Below are 21645 nucleotides of genomic sequence, written 5' to 3'. Positions count from 1 at the left end.
GTCAAACAATCTACTCTCTTCAATTCTCGCTAAAGCACATATGTCTAAAATACCTGTTTGTCCTCTGCATACGTATATAACAAAACACCATATGACACTCTGTAACACCATCTGATGAAGAAAGCAGATTCATGTATCAGTATATATTCATTCATAAATAGACTCTCAACAAAGTGCTTTATCAGAACCCCTACCCTGCTTGGAAATCCTATGAGCATCACAGGACCTGAAAACCTCCAGGGAATTTTGAATCCGAAGGCAGAAAAGCAAGGTTAGAAATTCCCCTGAACTGAAGGCTACCCAAGCGATGATGCAGAAGCCTTCCTTGGAAGTAGATTTACAAAAGGGGGTGGTGATGAACAGAGTGTCTGAATTGAGCAGACCACTCTTACCCAGTCCAAAGATCAGGGCTTGATCCATCACCGTTATTTATCTCACTGCCCCATCCCAGCTCAGAACCTGGCTATATGCAAATCAGTCTGTCCCTGGCCCAGTGCATCATGGGAACAGGGCAGACTAAACTACCAAGCCAATTCTTTACCAGAAAGGAGACAAGCTACCGGGGACCGGTTTCTGGCATTTCAGCCTCTTCGGCCCGGCTTGCTTGAATCCTGATGGAGCAGGATTCAAGCAAGCCGGGCCGAAGAGGCTGAAATGCCAGAAACCGGTCCCCGGTAGCTTGTTTCCTTCCCAGTGTAAGAATTGGCTTATGTAGTTTGGTTTGCCCTGTTCCCATCATGCACTGGGACAGGAACAGACTAATTTGCATACAGCCAGGTTCTGAAACTGGGATGGTGCAGTGAGCTAAAAAACGGTGTTGGATCTAGCCCTGATCTCTTGACTGGGTGAGAGTATTCTGTTTAATTCAGAGACTCTGTCCCTCACCACCCCTTGTTGTAAATATTTCCTTGGAAGTAGACACTTGGTTACCCCCTACCTAGGAAAGTAAGTTGCTCTGATATCAAATAAACCATATACACTGTTAATCTCACAGCATAAGCATAAGCATAAAAGAGTACTCCAAAGGAAAATCCTCAATTACGGTAACTTGCCGTTGCGACCACCGCCAAGCCCCGCACTTAGTATCTGTTTGTATGGATCCCAATTAACAGATGCTGTTACGCTGCAGCCGCACGCAGTAACCCGCTGTAATGTCCATTGAACACCTTTCCACACAATGTAACAGACGGCGTTACGCTGTCTCTTCAGCACGCAGTAACCCGCTGTAATGTTCACGCCCAAACCAAGAAGAATCCTCCCATACGGTGTTACACGGCAATCCAGCACGCAGTAACCCGCTGTGCCGAAGTGAAGGATCCGCCACGCGGCAAAAGCCCGCTAGCAGAACACCAGCAACAGAAGAGAGACGGTGCATCAGCCGCAACCGCTCCGTTTACTCACGGACTCCACTCTGTCACAGCATTCTTCAGCTCCATACTCGCTCTCCAGAACCAGGACTCGCTTCGCCAACCCGACGAAGAACCAAAACAGGAAGAATTACGTACAACCTCTCACGCGTCATGACAGGACTTATCACTTCCTGTTAGCAAACCAGAATCATGGGAAATGTAGTTCCGTACCGCATATTGCTGCTCCAGTGGCTGAATCCTGACAATTTATGGTCATTAATTTCCACTTTAGTATCCATACTCTAAAGCGTTGCTCACTGCAATCTTCCTAAATCACTTAGCTGTGGTTGTTAGCCGTCCTATGACACTGCAAGTCCTGCAGACCTATGTCACTTCTCAGGTCACAGCTTAAGACTCCTACCGTGACCCTGCAACTTGATGGATAGTGGAAGAAAAAAAACATTAATGTCTCTCAAAAAGTGTAATCAGAAAAATAGAAAAAGGAAAGTTCAATTGTCTTTGGTTACTCTTGGTCGTAAATTATACCGAGTCTTATTAGGGATCGTTTGCTCCTTAAACAAAGTTTCTGGATTCACTGTGTTCAAACGCAAGTGTGATGGTACAGCTTCTAGCAACACGTCGTCATCTTTTTCAGAATTCGTTTGATCCAGGCGTGCACTACTAAAAGGTCCAAATCGAGGAACTCTTTCGCCTTCAAAAGGTAAGGGCAAAGGTACCCTCTTACAGTGCACGCCGTGGACCCAGTCCTTTTTCTCAACGACTTTTACTGCTGTACGTGTTGTCAATAAAACTTGCCGCGCCGGGCCCCAACGAGGTTCCAGATTCTTTTTCCGCTGAAAATTCTTCAAGCAGACCCAGTCTCCAGGTTGGATGGATTGACCTGGATCTGCAGAGGCCTCCGGCAAAGCGTTTTGAACCTGTTGATGAAGAACACGTAATTTAGTGGTGAGGTCATGCAAGTAATCAATCAGCATTGGGTATGGGATGTTAGAATACTTCTTAGGTCGAGGGACTCCCCAGACATTGGATGGGCGCCCAAAAACGACCTCATACGGACTAAGACCTAGACGAGAATGCGCAGTAGTTCTCGTGGATAAAAGTGCCAATGGTAAGGCATCAGGCCAAGCGAGACCCGTGCTGGCCTGAATCTTTGCCAATTTGGGTTTGAGACTGCCATTATAGCACTCTACTAAACCTGCTGACTGAGGGTGGTTTGCCGTATGGAATTTCTGCCTAATACCAAGACCTGTACACACTTTCTGCATAATTTGGCCTACGAATTCACTCTCATTGTCACTCCAGACAATGCGCGGCAAACCAAACCTTGGGAAAAATTCCTTCAAAAGAACTTTGGCAGTAGACAAAGCAGTGTTGTCCTTTAGGGGGTAGGCCTCTATCCATCTGGAAAAGGCACACACCACCACCAGAACATACTTGAGGTTATTACAACGATCCATATGAATATAATCGATTTGTAATACCTCGAAAGGGTACGTAGGGGGAGCAAAATGACCTGCTGGAATTGGGGTTCTTTTTCCTGGATTATGCATTAAACAAACAACGCAATGTTTCACCACATTTTCTGCACATCTAGGAATTCCTTCATTTTGCCATATTGGAGCCAAAAGCTTACATATGCCTTTTGCACTAATGTGGGCTGGACTATGCGCCATAGTAACTACAGGTAGTACATAGACGTCTGGTAACAGCCAACGCTGATGTTCTGACAATTCCGTCCAACACCCAGTCGCGTCCAACATTCCCGTACTTGCTCTCCACTTACTCAATTCTTTCTCAGTAGCCTCTTCTTGAATCATTCTCACACTTTCTATTGTGTCCTCACACATTCCTCCTTCTCTGACCCATCTTGCAGGGCCTGCAACACACATGCGACTCGTAACATCTCTCGCTGTTTCCTTCGCTACTTCATCTGCAAAAGCATTCCCGCGACCCACATCATCAGTAATCTTCTTATGAGCCCTACACTTGTAATATTGCGCAGACTGAGTATTCTGCTGATCAAAATAATTCAAGGAATTCGGAGGGGGAAAGGAACGATGTCCTTGAGGCAACGCACCTCGCCCTCTACCTCTAGGGGCTGGTTGAAAACCACCACTGCCTCGCGATCCTGGAAATCCACCATTACGCTGTAATAAAACCGGACAGCTATTCTTAAAATGGCCTTCCTCTTTAAAATAGGCACACTGATTAGGACCTAGCAAAGGTCGTGGAACGAAAGGCTGAGGTTTCTGTAACAACCTCTGAGGCTGGGGAGGCTGCTGAAACTGACGCCGACCAGAGCGAGGGGGATAAGCCTGCTGAAGAAGAATCTTTGTTTTTAATTCCTTAGTCTTCTTTTCCATCGTATCTTTCTCTTCTTTATCCCTATTCTCGTAATGCTGAGCAGTGGCTAATATCTGTGCAGACGAAGAAACAGCCCAAACCTTTCGGAATCTTTCAACTTATGTGACAATTCAGGAAGTAAATTAAATACAAATTTATCCACAAATAATCATGTCCGCCTTCAGTACTCATATCCTGACCACTATGATCAATAAAAGTCTCCTCAAACCGAGTAAAGAAATCGGAGACACTCATCTTTCTTCTGCTTACACGCAGCTAACTTATCCCAGTTAACGCGTAAGGGAGGCATCATTGTCTTCAATAAAGCAATGATCCTACCAGGCAACTGTGTAATCTAATCATCTGGCTTAGCACAACCCACTTGTGCTGCATCCGCAGCAGCTATATCAGCCCAATTACCACCTAAAGCTTGGTCGTGGTCCTCTCTACGAATCCGAGCCCACAAAGCTTGTGGAACTACATTCCCCATCAGCATATCAATATCGGCCAAATTCATAATACAAGCATCAACAGTCTGGGACAGCTCTTTATAATATCCTGCAGGATTTTTACGAGGGTCCGGTAGAGACTGTCTAAGTGCCAAAATCTCAGATCTTTTCCAGGGGACGTGTACCCATATACGCTGGAAATGAGCAGGGACACCCTGAACAGCGCCTGCCCGTGGAACCGCTTCTCTCCATACTGGAGGAACTTCTCTCATAGGGCAATTTTTCATTCTCTGTCTAACTGCAGGATCAGGTTCAGGAATAGTCTGAGAAGAATATAAGGACCTAAAAGTAACAAGTGTCTTTATAGCACCCTCAACTTCAGGACCTACAATGAGTCCTTTATCAAACCTGTCCTGTATATCCAATAGACCCTGAGGAGTTAAATCCAACTCCATATCCTCCCATCCTTTAACAAGAGCATCACACATGACATTAAAAACGTATCTCTGCGTAGGCGCATTCCACTGGAGAAAAGTACTCAGAATATCGGATACACTATACAGTGGACCATTCATCATCCATTTGTGAGCAAGAGAGTCAAATACAACTCGTTCGGCGGAATCTGGAATTTGACTACGGGATTGCCTTCGAGAGAAAACAGGAGTCATATTAAAAGACCCAAAAAGAGGGGAGAAAAGACCAGAAACAGTGTTAACCAACCGACTACGAGTTGGCGAAGAGGCAGACAATAAAACTGGAGATGCAGTATTAAGCAAAGGAGGAGAAGGATCAGCCGTCACGAGAGAACCTGAAGATGAAGGAGACTGAGGTACAGAAGTTAGTGGCAAAGGAGGTGCAGGTGGCAATGCAGGAAGGGGCAATTGCGCAGGGGCCGGAGCACCTGGCTGAACAACAGGTTGCAGGACAGGTGGCAATAATACTGGTGCATTAGCACCTGGCACATAAGGCGGAGGCAATCACAGCAGATGGGACTTTAAGGGATCTTCGTCAAGATCTTTATTCTGCAGAGAAGTAGGCAACACAGGATAGCACCTATCAATTGCCATACGATGTTGTCTATCTGAGACCTCAATTGCTCGATCAGTCTCATCATCTTTGAACTGCTGGGCAGCCTGTATGACCGTCATAATACATTTTCCTCTCTCTTTTTGCCTGCTTAATTTCTCTCTGTTTGGCTTCTTTACGCCAAAGGCGGAAAGAGTCAAACATTGCCGGCCGGGCTTTTCTCTTAAACAAAATTGCTTCCAAATTATCGAATATGTCGGACTCAAAGCTACCATTTTGTGGCCACCGCAAAACACCATCTTTCTTCGTGTATCGGATCCATGCCTCATTAAAGGCAATGGGGCCAACACCATGTTTAGAATAGAGCTCATAAGTTGGAGTTCCAACCGGAGGAATCGGACATGAGTCCTCCAGCCGGGAATCCCTAGTACATCAAAAACAACAAAGCTTCCTAAATCCGCTCAGACCAGGCATTTTAAGCACACCGATCCATTTACTATCTTAAAGGAGTGGAAGCAAAGAACACAGTACAAATGTACTCACCCCTTGGTTTCGGCTATTGCAACAGTCGAATAACAAAATTTCAAAAACAAAACAAAGAAGTGGGCGCTACCCACAAATACTTAACTAAATGGTCTTCTCACACCAAAAGAGGTCCGTCTAACGTCTCGCGATACCAGTCATCACCAGAGGGTCCAAGGCAGGGCGGTAGTCAGGGCAGCAGTCATCAGCAGCCGTCGGAAAGGAGTAGCCGCGCTGCAAAAGACCTTCGGTCCACTTTGACATACAGGGGTCGCTTGACGTGGTTCGTGAATCCTCCAGAATTTTCTTGCGGGGCTTCTCACGACCCTCGGGCTGAACCACTACCACTGAAACCGCCCCACGTTGGGCGTCAGTTGGAGAACCGGGCCTTATGGTCCTGCTGGCGCAGGGCATGCCTTGAATCCCCGAGTTCACCTGCCTTGTTGAACAGAGACACAAGACACTCCGTTGAGTGTGGAAGCCAGGTTTATTAGCTGCAGCTAAGCACAGTTATCCCAGAAGTTACACACAAGGTGGGTTCTGAGAAGACCGCCACTTCAATCCGTGACGCACAATCTTTTATAGGAACATATTTACAACGTTTACTCCCTACACATACAAAACGAACCAATGAGAAAAGTTGGAAAACAAGCTATCAGGTGTCTCAAATACACCCCTCTCTCAGACCCTGTGTGTTACCCCTCCCAACAAATTAATCAGTGGTGGTACCAACAATCCAATTTGCAGGTGGCAGGACTTTTTTGTGTGCCTCAAAGGATAGTTGTGTAATATGAGAATACAAGGAGAGAATAGCAAAGGCCAGTCGGATAAGATAGTGTAAGGAAAGAATAGGAGAAGGCAAATAGTCAGTCGAGACAGGGATCAATCAAGCCAGACATGGATTAACAAACTCAGCCAGACCCTGACATCGGGTTTCATAAACAGGGGCAATGGAGTTACTCTTTAACTGAAAGGACACGCAGCAGCTGAGAAAAGCAAAAACACACCGTCCGCCGTGCTGCCTGAGTGAGGGCAACACAAAATGGCGGCGAGACACAAAATGGCGGCTAGATACGGGACGAAATCAGAAATCGAAGACCCTCAAGGTCAAGGCGTAATAATATACGCATTACGGGAATTCCAGAAACGACCGCCATTACCAAGATGGAGACATTTGTCACAGACCTGCTTCGGGAACTCTTCGATCCTCATTTGTCCGGAGTGTTTGCTCTGGAGAGGGCGCATCGGTCCTTGGGACCACGACCGGCTGTCGGATTGCCACCTAGGCCCATAATAGCAAGGCTGATGAACTACCAAGACAGGGACCTTATCCTTCGCAAAGCAAGAGAGAAAGGCACCATCACTCATCAAGGTAATGCTATTTCGTTCTACCCCGATTTCACCCCGGCGGTGCAGGCGGCAATTAGAGAATTCATGCTTGCCAAGCGCATATTGCTACAGGCGCAGGTCCCCTACTCCCTGCTCTACCCAGCAAAGCTGAAGGTCTCCATAGATGGAATGCAATATTTTTCCACAGATGCCAAGTCGGCGTTAAAATTTGCCAAACATGTTGGGGGCAAGTCGTCCAAGAAGCGGCAGGCTCAGGAGGCGGCAGTCGGCGGGGACCTCAGTGACAATGATTGACAGTGGTATCGTATTAACAAATGTCGTATCTGGGGTGGGAGTCTGGCAGGACGATAAAAATTGATCTGTAAACTGTGGTCTGCAAAGATTTGGGGGGGCTACATTGCACAGCTTGTTCATATATATTCTTCAAGTTGGGAGTTCCTTGGCGGACTGAGTAGCCTGCAGTTGGTCCGACCACCTTGAACAAAGCAAGGGTACATGCCGGTATAGTCGCGCCTCCTAGGGAAGATTTCCCATTTAAAATGATGCTGTATTGTTTGAAAGTTCATACAGGCTGGGGTATTCTGCAACCTGTTTGGGGGGTTGTAGTGGGTGGCAGGGGGCTGGGGGGGGGCTGTTTGGTTCAGTAATGCCAGTCGATTGGAAGCATGGTGTAGGATGACCATTTCTGATAGCAGTGTTGTGTCCTCAAAGTGGAATGCAGTGAGAATATATACTCTGGTTACACATGGCTGCATCTAATCAGTTGACATGCCTCACCTGGAATGTCCGCGGCCTGAATGATGGTAGAAAATCCAGACTGGTACATGCCTACTTGGCCCGTCATGGTATAGACATGTGCCAACTGCAGGAAACGCACCTCAACAGTGCACCGTCCCGCAGACTCGGTCACAGAAGATGGGGGAACACGTATTCTGCAATCTACTCTAATTATGCGAGGGGGGTGGCAGTTCTGCTGAGACGTGGTTTGGATTGGAAGGAGGATTTGATTCAAACAGATCCTGAGGGCCGGTATGTCCTGGTGCGTGGGATTTTAAGTAGTGTTTCTATCATCATTGTGTGTATCTATGGCCCGAACACTGACTCTCCTGAATTTTTTACCTCCCTATGGTCCAGGGTCAAAACACTTGGCTGCGACACGATTATTTGGGGCAGTGATTTTAATGCAATACTCAATGAGCACCTGGATAGATGGGGTACGGCTAGATTCCTGCACCCGGCGGCCAGCGCGGCCCTCTAGGAAATATTAGCAGATGGAGAATTAGTGGACATTTGGAGGCGCAGGCATGCTAGGCTGCGGGAGGGCACATGCATCACAGAACATCATAATGCTTGGTCCCGGCTACACTACTGGCTATTGTCCCGGGATATGGCGGCCTGCACAGTTGAGATTACACACCTGCCCTGCTCCCTGTCTGACCATGCTCCATGCTTATTGCGATTGTCCCTTCCTACTATGTATAAGCGAACACGCACATGGCGGCTACCGCCACATGCCCTACTAGACGAAGCCTTCAGGGCAGAGATAGGAAATGACATAGAGGACTATTTCAAGAACAACACAGGGTCAGTGGATACAGAAAGCGCGCTGTGGGAGGCATTTAAAGTGGTTATAAGAGTTCAATGCATTGCCAGGCAGGCAGGAGTACTCAATGCCATAAGGGGAACCCTGGCTTCGTTAGAAGCAGACATCAAACGACTAGAAACGCAGTATTATGATGAGGGGTGCAACGACGTCCCCAGGCTGATGAAAGCGAATCTGCTAGATTATGCGGAAGAAGCGCAGTGAGAGGTTACATTTTTGGGGAAGTATGCGGAGGCAAGAAGATATGGGGAGGGAGATAGACCAGGTCGCACATTGGCAAACATGGTCAGGCCCTCTAGATCTGCAACTCACATCCATGAGAGAAAGGATGCGTTTGGCAATGTGGTGAAAGGTCAGGAGGAAATCTTGGCAACATTCTCTGAATTCTACGCAGGCCTGTACACCGCCACCCTGAGCGACTGCCCGCAGGGGTTTGGGTCATTTATGGAATCTATAGAGCTAGCCTGGTTCAATGACACCTACAGGAAATACATGGATCTCCCGATCACAGCTGAAGACATCGCACGGGTAATAAGCAGCATGCCCTTCAATAAAGCGCCGGGCCCGGATGGTCTGCCCACTTCATTTTACAAAGCCTACGCGGAAAAACTCGCACCTAAACTATTGGCGGTGTACGAAGAAGCATTAGAGGTAGGCACGCTACCCAGTTCGATGAGATAGGCTTTGATAGTTACGCTGCTTAAGCCTGGTAAGGCTGAGGATGAACTAGATTCTTATAGGCCCCTCTCGTTGATTAACGTGGACGCACAAATATTCGCCAAATTGCTCGCTGATCGGTTGCAACCCTTGTTACCGCTCATAGCACGCCCTGATCAGTCGGGGTTCATTCCGGGCCGATCTACCTCTCACAACTTACGTACCATTTTTTCTGCACTGCATTATTTGCACCCCTCTGTGCACGCTGCTGTGGTGTTCTTGGACGCCACGAAAGCGTTTGATACCCTAGAATGGCCGTATATGTTCCAGATCCTGTCAAGTATGGGGTCCAGCCCGCTTTTTATACAAAAGATCCGTCTTCTGTACACTGCCCCTAGTGCGAGGATACAGGTCAATGGATTGATTTCGGATCCATTCCCAATCTCACGGGGCACGCGGCAGGGCTGTCCTCTGTCCCCGCTGCTCTTCGCTATTGCGATGGAGCCATTGGCGGCCCGTGTGAGGCAACATCATACTGCACAGGGCATTGGGTTCAGTTCCCCAGCCTGTTAATATCCCTATACGCGGATGATGTGACCCTGTACCTAGTGAATCCGGAGGTAAAATTGGACCCGATGTTACGTGTATTCATCAGGTTCGGAGGGCTAGCAGGCGTCTGCATAAATTGGTCTAAGTGGGTCGTATTTCCCCTGACAGACAGTACCCCGGTTGTTGTGTCGGAGTTTCCTCTGCGTTGGGAGACGGAAGAGGTAAAGTACTTAGGAATCTGGATTAGTAGAAATCTCCAAGAAATTTGGAACATGAACTATGATAGGGCCATGACCTGGCTGGAAGGAAAGGTTAGGCTGTGGGAACGCTTGCCCCTGTCGCTCACTGGGCGAATAGCTCTGACAAAAATGATTGTACTACTGAAGTTTCTGTATTTGTTTGTTAATGTCCCGATTCCCCTGACATCTAATTGAATTTTTTTGCCACGTTGAAGTCTCATTTGGTCAAGTTGGTGTGGGCGGGTGGACAGGCAAGGTCAGCCTGGGATGTGTTGATGCTACCCCAGAGGCAGAGAGGCTTGGGGGGCCCGGACATGCGCCTTTACGCGCTACGCACTCAAGCCCAATTTTTACATTACTGGATACACCCTACTCCTTTTCAGCCACACGTTGCAGTGGAATGTGACAACATAGCACCGACCCCGCTACAGGTGGCTATATACACGAGAGTGCAACGTCCCAGAGTGAAGTCGACACAGCGGAGACGCTGAAATGGGCGTGGAACGAGCTGAGGAAAAAGGCAGGTGTGCCCACAATGTATGCGCCGTTGCTGTCTGTGGTGCAAAATCCCCTGTAAATGTAAATGTATTTGAGCTTGTAAAGAGCACTGCTACCCGTAGGTTTCCTGGCGCTGTATAACGCTGGGGAAACCGTCCTGGCTTTCCCTGTGGGATGGTTCCTGCTGAGAGTCCCCAAGGTGGAGCCAGGCATCCCCGGCGTTGATGGGGCCATTGTGGAGATTAGGCAAGCTAATGCACAGAGTTGCCGAGTGGAACTCCTGATTAGAGTAAGCACCGAAGCGAGAATTATCGAGTCCGCTGACCCAAGTCCACGACCCTGCAGCGTCAGGAATTGAACCCTGGTCCCGAGCCGACTTCTGCTCCTAGGTCTGCCGCCTCTAACCAGTGAGCCACACTACTTCTGTGCTGTGTATTGAGGGTGGCATCGGTAAGACAGTGCACCAGAAGCTCGACCTACACACGTTTGCTGACCTGTTCCCCATTGACAAATTCATGCCCCCACCTTTGGCTGAGGGCCTTCTCAGACATGTTTGTGTACCACAGGTTGAAATCGGCTTGCAAGGAGTTGTGTAGTGCGTTCCCTCTGGCTCCTCCAGTGTTCCAGGCGCTTGAAACGATAGTGAGCTCTCCCTGAAAGCTGGTCACTAGAATACACAAGCAAATGCAGAGTAGCACCTTCATAGAACAAACTAAAACCCTACAACAATGGAATGCTGAGCTTCCCACCCCGCTCACTGAGGAGCAGTGGTCTTTTGCTGTGGGCAACTCACTGAATTGTCCCCTAACTACGGATTACAACTGATCCACTTCAAATACTTGCACCGCTTCTATAGAACACCGGTAAGCTTACACAGAATGGGGCTCTGGGAGGTGGACTGCTGCTGGAGGTGCAGGCACTCTCCCGTTACGTTTCTACACATGGCTTGGTCCTGCGTGAAATTGGAAGATTACTGGTCCTCAGTGTTTGACGCTGTGAACCAGATTATAGGAAGAGTTGATGTTCCGTCCCCTGAGTTAGCGATCCTGGGATACGTAAAATTGAGGAAATTAAATGATATGCTATTATTATATGCCAAGCGACAAGTGGCTGTAAAATAGGGCAGGTGCAAGAAGTCCGACAGTCCAGAACTGGTTGGCTGATGTCACATACGGTCACACTCAGTTGGGCACATTTTGGGAGCTGATGCCGCCTACCTCAAGGCCACGAGATATTTGGGAGCCGTTTCTCCAATGGCAGAGGGAGAGGGTCCAGGGGGTTGGGTTGGGGGGGGGGGGAAGAGATTCAATGAGCAGATTCTTCATTGCTACCGAGTTATGTGGAAATGGCTGGTGGGTGGGTTGGGTGCCATGCAACAGGTTTGGTGGGAGGGCAGGGTCGGGGGGAACGCGATGTGGGATTGGGATTGTTATCTTGCATTGTTTGTGGGCAGTGGCTCTGTGAATTGTGGGGCGGTAGAGGCATGGGTCGTGGACAAAGTCAACTGTTAGCAAGTATTTGATACCTTTATCTCTGATGTGAGCATAGTGCTGCATTCTGATTATCATCTATGGAGATTGTATAAGTCTACAACTGATTCTATTATTGTACATGTATGATCACTGGTTATACTGTGTCTGTTTTGTTACTGTATATGTAATTGAAAAGGCTAATAAAAAAATAAAAAAATATAGGAAACATTGAAAATTAGTTAAAAAGACAGCCATTAGTGTCAACGTTTTCCCCTGTAACTTTTTCTAATTATGACAGATGTTCAAAATCATATACAGTTACATCCGCTGGACCTTTCTGGTTGTGGGGATATATAGGACTTGTAGGTTCACCAAGAACCCGATGAACACAGAGCCAAAAACTGAGCAGCAACTTGCAATGTTTTTTTATTATGTACCGGGTTTATTCCAATTATATTGGGAAAATGTAAACATGGAAAAATTGGTATGAAAGACACCTATGTATTTCTGAAATGGGAACAAAATATAGAGTTTATAAACAATAGATATTTGCACATTTCCGAAATTGTGAATACCCATACTAGCATGAGAATTATTGGTTATTTATGTGAAGTAGTGTGGCTCACTGGTTAGAGGCGGCAGACCCGAGAGCAGAGGACGGCCCGGGACCAGGGTTCGATTACCGACGCGGCAGGTTTCTGGACCAGGGTCAGCGGACTCGATAATTCTCTCGCCTCGGTGCCCCCTCTGATCAGCGATCACACTCGGCAACTCTGGGCATTAGCTTGCCTCATCTTCACTAACGGCCCCACCAGACCGCCGGGGATGCCTGGTCTCACCCTGGAGATACCCACTAAGGGACCATCTCTCAGGGAAGCCAGGAAGGGTTTCGCAGCGGTCGAAGCGCGGAGATACTCCTCCGGGAGTCGATCCTAGCGCTATATAAACCTGCAATTAATTAATTAATTAATTTTTCAAAATTACTTATTTTTTACACATTATCTTTTACTTGGCAGGCAGAAATGCATCGAAAGTCAATAGGTAATAACAGTTGCTCTACAATTCTGTGTTACCCTCAGCCTCCCAATAAAAATGGTACCTCACTTGTGTGGGTAGTCCTAGTGCCCACAACAGGAAACAGCTCAAAACGCAACGTGAACAAACCACATTTTCACAATGAAAAATGACCCTTTTTTTGCAAAATGCATAGCTGCAGTTTTTGAACCCTAGCTCTGTGACACCTAGGGAGACCTAGCAAACCTATACATTGTGAAAAACTAGACACCCAGAGGAATCCAGGTGCTGGTGTATTGACTGGGTCTCACCAGGTTCTGTTACCCAGAATCCCTTGCAAACCTAAAAATTGGCAAACAAAAACACATTTTCCTTCACATTTCTGTGGTAGCAAGTTCAGGAATCTGCGTGGGTCCACAAAATTCATTCAACCCTGTGTTCCCCAAAAGCCTTCCGAGAAAAATGGTACCTTACTTGTGTGGGTAGGCCTATTGCCTGTGACAGGAAATGGCGCAAAACGCAACATGGACACACCACAATTTCACAGTAAAAAATGACCCTTTTTTTGCAAGGTGCCTAGCGGTAGTTTTTGAACCCTAGCTCTGCCAGCACCTAGGGAAACCTAGAAAACCTATACATTTTGAAAAACACCACGGGGAATCCAGAATGGGGTAACGTGACTGGCTCTCACCAGGACTCCTACAAAGAATCCCTTGCAAACTTAAAAAATTGACAAAAAAAACACATTTTCCTCACATTTCTGTGGAGGAAAGTTCTGGAATATGCTTAGATCCACAAATTTCCACCCACCCCGCTTTTCCTTAAGTCTTCTGAGAAAAAATGGTACCTCACTTGTGTGGGTAGGCCTAGTGCCCGCAACAGGAAATGGCTCAAAATGCAACTTGAACACAACACAATTTCACAGTGAAAATGACTTTTTTTGCAAAATGCCTAGCTGTAGTTTTTTAACCCTAGCTCTGCCAGCACCTAGGGAAACCTAGCAAACCTATACATTTATAAAACTAGACACCCAGGGAAATCCAGGATGGGGTGACTTGAATGGCTCTCACTTGGTTCTGTTACCCAGAATCCCTTACAAACCAAAACAATTGTCAACAATAACACATTATTCTCACATTTCTGTGGTGGAAAGTTCTGGAATCTGTGTGGATCCACAAAATTCCACCCAACCCATCGTTTCCCAAAGTATTCCGAGAAAAATGATACCTCACTTGTGTGGGTAGGCACAAATTTCCACCCAACCAGCTTTTCCTAAATTCTTCTGAGGAAAATGGTACCTCGCTTGTGTGGGTACATCTAGTGCCCGCAACAGGAAACGGTGCAAAACGCAACGTGGACACACCACATTTTCACAGTGAAAAATGACCCTTTTTTTACAAAGTACCTGGCAGTAGTTTTTCAACCTTAGCAAACCTATACATTTTTGAAAGCTAGTCACCAAGGTGAATCCAGGATGGGGTGACTTGACTGGCTCTCATCAGGTTCTGTTACCCAGAACACCTTGCAAACCTCAAAATGTGTCAAAAAACAAATCTTCCCCACATTTCTGTGGTGGCAAGTTCTGGAATGTGCGTGGATACACAAAATCCACCTACCCCGCATTCCCCAAAGTCTTCCAAGAAAAATGGTACCTCACTTGTGTGGGTAGGTGCAGTGTCCGCGACAGGAAAGGGCCCAAAACACAACATGGACACAACACATTTTTCACAGTGAATATGGACCCTTTTTTTGCAAAGTGCCTAGCTGTAGATTTTGAACCCTAGGGAAACCTAGCAAACCTATAAATTTTTTAAAACTAGACACCAAGGGGGATCAAGGATGGGGACACTTGTCTGGCTCTCAACAGGTTCTATTACCCAGGGAGAGCATGACTGAGTAAGTCATCAGCCATCTGTGGAATGACCAGAGATTCACATCCGAGTGGTGTGAGGGGACGTAGGTGCTGTTATCCTCACTGATAGTAGAATTCATGCTGGATTCCGGTAGGGGCAAGGAATGGTGGAACACCACTTCCATAGCTGTGGCTGATTGCTACTCCCTTCGCTGCTCCTGCCAGACATGCAACAACAGGGCGGGCAGTGAGCGGGTACCCCTTCTGCTTGTTCGAAGGGTTCAAATTGCGTGAATAGTAAAAAAATTGCTGTACGTACAGCAGGGTGCTAAGCTAGCTTGAGGCACCCACCACCCAAGAGTGCTGTTGGCACGTTGAAAACAACAGGCACATAAATGACAAAAACATATACTAATACAGCTCACCCCTCATCAGTCAAATATAATCCCAGACAGTAAGCAAAATGATGGGCAAATATCAATCACGATTCAATAAATTAGTTCCAATAATCCTATAATTCCAAGGGGATCCAAAAATGCACAGGATACTTCACAGAACTTCCGTAGACATAATTCATTTTTATGGATTTTCAGAGAAAAATTCCAGCATATAAAGCAGCCAACAAGTGTTTCGTCCTCACTCATAAGTATTCAGACTTTCTCAAGGCTGGAAAAACAACAAAATAATGTATGTATATTCATTAAAATCAATATGAATATGACACATCTCAAATAACCATACATAAGATGTAAATTCCATCAAAAACAGAGAATCCCAAGATATCATAAATAGGATTATAATAAAACAATGTGCTTATCATACAATTCAATAATACAAAAAGTGTATGTCACCCAGAAAATAGAAGAGAAACATAGTCTGTGCACAAAAGAAGAGGAAAGATCAATCAGTACTATACCCTAGATCGCCACGATGAGTGGATCAGATCGAGAGAAGTAAACCCAGGTAGAGCCAAGAACACAGATGTCAAAACCTGAAGACGCGTAATAAAGATATCATGGCACCATTCCCAACGCAGTGGAAAAAAGAGAGAAGTGAGAAACAAAAGGTTGCACCAACATTAAAATTGAACAACCCGCCACAAAGCAATTAAATTCCTGGCCGGTTCATCGTCAAATCAAGGTAAACTAACAGTTCAAATGAGAATATGTTTCTAACAGATAAAAACAGTGTAGAGAAAGGAATTAAAATATCCTCTCCCCAGCCAAAAGTAACTGTATAAAGTTTAGTATTATATCATACAAAACGCAGGGCAAAGCTAACAAGCAAAACCAAATAAAAAACAGTCTCCTGAAACCAATAGAGTGAAACAGAAAGCTTTGTACTAATGGTACCCAAAATACAATATAATGCATGTCATAATCAATCTCTAATGGTTCTAAGAAGGCAATGAACCATTATGTAAAATACCCATGGTTCCAAATTATAATGTAAAGAAATGTGTGAGGAACAACCCCAGAGCTCACATCTATATCTAGTGAGCATAAGAAAAGCTGTGGTACATACCAATCACTCACCTCATAAAAAGGGGCGCCTGTGATGAAGAACAAGAACAGCCACAGGGTGTATACCCCAAAAATGTTGCTGGTGTAGCAGTCAGAGCACTAAACAGAAAAAAAGAATAATGAATCAGTAAAACGAAAACAATGTCCTGTGTACATCAAAAACCAGATGTGAGCACACTCACCTAAAATATCCTAATGAAGTAAGTGATAAGTAATTAGTTCACAATATGTAGTTGAAAAAAAGCCGCAATAAGGCCATGCCACGTGACGAAAAAGTGGAACAGCAACACGGTCAAGGCTGCGATGTATCAATAGTATAATGGAAAATATAATAATTAATAATAAATGATGACAAAAAGTAGGATGGGCAATGAAAAGAAAAACTGGAATAACAATCTCATTAGAACCACGCAGCTCCACTCACCTACTATAGGCGGTGCATTACGACTGCGACTGCGGCTACACTGGATATTCAGTAACAACAACCAAAGGGGCAGCTGGGTCGGGTATAACCGAAGGCCAACGTGACCCTAAATAAGGTGGAACCAACACGAGTCATCAGTCGCCTCAAAAAAGGGAAGTGTCACAGTGGTCAAATGTACGCACAAAACACTCACCTGTACAAATGGTGGGGTTCCGATACACTACGCTACATGCTCTGAACCTTCAGCGTGTGGTAACGCTCACGAGTCAAACAAAACCAATGGCCCTCGTTTTTTAAGAGAATGCTGATGCTCAAATGTCATGTGATCCAGGAGGACACATGAAGTTGTACGTCTCACCTGTAGGTACCATAGAGCTCTTTATAATTGGCCGCTGTGGGACTTGGCCGTTTTTGTAGGGTTATCCCTGAACTTTTTGCCTTCCTCTTATATTTTCTCTGAACTGTTGATGGCTATTTTATGACTCTGAGCACTTTACCACTGCTGACTAGTGCTAAAGTGCATATGCTCTCCCTATTGTAAATGAATATATTAATTGGTGATTACATGATTTGGTTTACTTGTCAGACCCTAGTACAGTGCACTGAGTGTGCCCAGGGCATGTAATTCCAAATGCTGCTAGTGGGCTTGCAGCACTGGTTGCACCACCCACAGAAGCGGCCTTGTAAAACGTGTCTAAGGTCTGCCATTGCAGAGCCTGCGTGCAGTCTGGAACTGTCATGCTGACTGGGCAAGTGCACCCACTTGCCAGTCCCTAAACCTTCCCTTATCTTCATATTAGTAACCCCTATGGTAGGCCCACGGGCAGGGTGTTTGTAAGTATAAGGTAGGACATGCCCTGATGTGTGTGGCATGTCCTAATAGTGAATTACAGCCATTTTCGTTTTTCACTATTGCAAGGCTACCTGTTCTCCATAGGCCAGAATGGGCTGTAAGAACTATTTATAATCCTAGCAGACTCAGAGAACATGGTAGAAATTCGAGTTTAGTGAGCCTGGACTCAGAATAATAAAATACATCTTTTAGTGAAGTTTATTTTAATATTCTGTGTTCGTGACCTGACTGCCAAAGAGAGGAGAAAGAACTTTGTGGACTTTTCTTTCAACTTGTACGAAGATCTCCAAGGGCTTGGAAGAGAGCTTGCCCCCTTACCGAAGTCCCAGGACAAGTGGACTTCACCTGCCCTTGTGAATTGCTGCTAGAAACAAGTGGCTACAGAGGCAGGGAGCTGTGACCGACTCTCACGGCTGGCCTTGTCAGGATTCAGCCACCGTAGCAGCGTTATGCTGTATGGAACTACATTTCCCATGATTCCGGTGAGCTAACAGTAAGTGATAAATCCTGTCATGACGCGTGAGAGGTTGCGCGTAATTCTTCCTGTTTTGGTTCTTCTTCGGGTTGGCGAAGTGAGTCCTGGTTCTGGAGAGCGAGTATGGAGCTGAAGATTGCTGTGACAGAGCTTCAGCGGAGTCCGTGAGTATACGGAGCGGTTGCGGCTGGAAGCACGTCTCTCTTCTGTTGCTGGTGTTCTGCTAGCGGGCGTTTGCCGCTTGGCGGATCTTTCACTTCTGCACAGCGGGTTACTGCGAGCTGGATTGCCGCGTAACACCGTATGTGAGGATTCTTCTTGGTTTGGGTATGCACATTACAGCGGGTTACTGCGTGCTGAAGAGGCAGCGCAACGCCGTCTGTTACATTTGTGTGGAAAGGTGTTCAATGGACATTACAGCGGGTTACTGCGTGCGGCTGCAGCGTAACACCGTCTGTTAATTGGGAACCATACAAACAGGTACTAAGTGCGGAGCTTGGCGGTGGTCGCAACCGCAAGTTACCGTATTTGAGGATTTTCCTTTGGAGTACACTTCTATGCTTATGCTGTGAGAATAACAGCGTATATGGTTTATTTGATAATCAGAGCAACTTACTTTCCTAGGTAGGGGGTAACCAAGTGTCTACTTCCAAGGAAGGCTTGTGTATCATCGCTTGGGTAGCCTTCAGTCAGGAGGATTTCTAACCTTGCCTTTCTGCCTTTGGATTCAAAATTCCCTGGAGGTTTTCAGGTCCTGTGATGCTCATAGGATTTCCAAGCAGGGTAGGGGTTCTGATAAAGCACTTTGTTGAGAGTCTATTTATCAATGAATATACACTGATGCATGATTCTGCTTTCCTCATCAGATGGTGTTACAGGGTGTCATATGGTGTTTTGTTATATACGTATGCTGAGGACAAACAGGTATTTTAGACATATGTGATTTAGCGAGAATTGAAGAGAGTAGATTGTTTGACATTATCTTTTTGTTGTGTTTATGTCTTTTCAGAACCTTTGTCCCAGCTGACCCCTCCCCTACCTAGTGTCCCTCGCTTGATAACTCGAAGACCCTGGGGGGGGAACCCCATGTCAGGGTACTTGCTGATGTCAGGAGATGGTCCTTTATTCTACTGCGACTGAATCCTGCGAAGCTAAACCTGACAGGCCTGGTGTCCTGTTGGCACCGTATCAAGTAACGTCCACCTCGAACACAAGCTCTGCACTCACCGACTCTGTCCTGACGCCGTCACCGAACCGTAGCCTGCACCGTGACTGGAAGGACACCGCGACGTGCAAAGCCTCGCTACACCGAATCGAAATGGTCTGACCGACACGGTCACTGCTGCTGATTTCGAGTCCTGTGACCACACCGGAGTTGGGCACCGCCTCGCACGCTTTGCGACGCACCACTCGACTTGCACCGCTGTCCGGACTGATCGACGCCAGCTCCTGAACTCCGGCACGTTCCCCGCACCGCAAGCTGCAAGCCCCGCATCGAAGCACCGTCTCGCCCGGCAATGCAAGCCTTAGATCTACTGACTCTGAACCTTGATATAAGCCTTTTCAACAAGAACTCTGGAAATCTAATAGTATTGTGGATTTTTTTTGTTGTTTACTGGTCTTGTGGTAACTCTATATAAAGTATAACTTATTTTTTATATAAAACCTGCGTGGTGTCCATTTGTAGTGTTGTCACTGGGAAACTGTATGTGGTCATAAATGCTTAACTTACACCGCCTCCGAAATAAGCCTTGACTGGTTGCGCCATGCCACCTAGAGGGTGAACAGGGTTTATTTTGGGAGTGTAATCCCCCTTACTCTGACTAGAGGAGAGGGTCCCTATTTTTCACAAGTACCGACATGTGCCAACTAGAGACTCCCAATTTTAACAGTCGCCATCTTAGAGAGTACAAAAATTTGCAAAAATCGTGCTAGCCCCCTGAATCGTGTTGAGGTAAGACATACATGTATCCGTTATGTGACTACAAAGGAACCAAATAGTCAAATATATTTGTATGTATGTATGTATTGCGATTTATATAGCGCACGTATCACCCAAAGGCATCAAGGCGCTTGCTTAGGGAACCCGTCCTGGTATTCCCTTGTGAGATACCCCAGCAGGGTATCCGCAAGGTGAAAGCCAGGCATCCCACCGCGAGGGGCCGTTGTGGAGATTAAGTAAGCTATTGCCCAGAGTCGCAGAGTGTGAACCCGTGAATCGAGTAGGCACCGGAGCGAGAATTGTCGAGTCCATGGACATTTTTTTTTTTTAGGACTCAAGACCCCGCCGAGCCGAGAATCAAACCCTGGTCCCGGGCTGACCTCTGCTTCCAGGTCTGCCTCCTCTAACCAGTGAGCCACACTTCTCCACTAATTGAACCCTGGTCCCGGGCTGACCTCTGCTTCCAGGTCTGCCTCCTCTAACCAGTGAGCCACACTTCTCCGGTGTCAAAAAAATATATACATGCAAATTCCTCTTCTTTTGTGCAAAGACTATGTTTTTCTCCTATTTTCTGTGTGACATACACCTTTTGTATTATTAAATTGTATGACAAGCACATCGTTTTATGATAATCCCATTTGTGATATCGTGGGATTCTCTGTTTTTGATGGAATTTACATCTTATGTATCATTATTTGAGATGTTCTTACTGTCTGGGATTATATTTGACTGATGAGGGGTGTGCTGTTTTAGCTAATATTTTTGCCCTTATGTGCCCATGCACTTTTTTCAGGATGTGGTGCCTGGTTCCTGCACCAAAATCCTGCCACACACAGCCGTAAGACAGACCCTGAATCCAATGCGCTCTATGCGGCAACCTCTGCAGCACTCTTCCTTCACCCGAGCACAACTGTTGTTCAGTACAGGGCCTGGCTAAGGTTTATTATAAGCATGACAGCAATGTAGTTATCATCAGTGTCAATATTCATTGTAATATTTATGTCATCAGCTTTTTTTTGTTCTAATATATTTATTATTTTAAGAAAAACAGTACAAATAAATAAAATACCATATTATGCAATACAGCTTAAAATTTTGAACAGTAAATAAATAAGAAAACATCATTATAATTAAAATCAATGCCATAATAACAACAAAGATATCAGTTGTATTGCTGTAGTAAATCAATTAACAAAATAAAGGAAAGAAAGAAAAAAAGAAAGAAAGAGAGAGAGAGGAAAGTAGTAAGGAGGAAGAAAAGAAGAAGAGAGAAGAAAGAAAAGATAGGCAGGAGATCGGACACTTGCTTCAATGGGGGAGATAAGTTAAGAGGAAGACATAAAAGGATATTGAGCCGCTAAGCCTTGTGAAGCCAAGTTCATATATTTATTGAGAGACCACCAAACAACACTAGAAATAGAAGGCGTATATCGTTTCTCTTGCACAGAAGTATGAGTCCCTCGGAAAAACGATACCCATGCCCA

The 21645-nt window shown here is 46.0% G+C and overlaps 1 long non-coding RNA gene across 1 annotated transcript in view; it reads left to right on the top strand.

Annotated features, from left to right (window-relative positions):
- LOC147718171 (uncharacterized) overlaps positions 1-19309 on the top strand; it is a 170221-nt gene extending 150912 nt beyond the window's left edge. Inside the window, exon 7 of the long non-coding RNA XR_015295562.1 lies at positions 19229-19309. This is a non-coding gene — a long non-coding RNA (uncharacterized LOC147718171). The remainder of the gene's footprint in view (positions 1-19228) is intronic.
- The last annotated feature ends 2336 nt before the right edge of the window (positions 19310-21645 follow it).

The sequence above is a fragment of the Lissotriton vulgaris genome, chromosome 4_2 (genome assembly GCF_964263255.1).
Source record: "Lissotriton vulgaris chromosome 4_2, aLisVul1.2, whole genome shotgun sequence".
Taxonomy (NCBI): Eukaryota; Metazoa; Chordata; class Amphibia; order Caudata; family Salamandridae; genus Lissotriton; species Lissotriton vulgaris.
The sequence above is the reverse complement of the archived record's forward strand: the minus strand, read 5'-3'. Positions and strand labels throughout refer to the sequence as shown.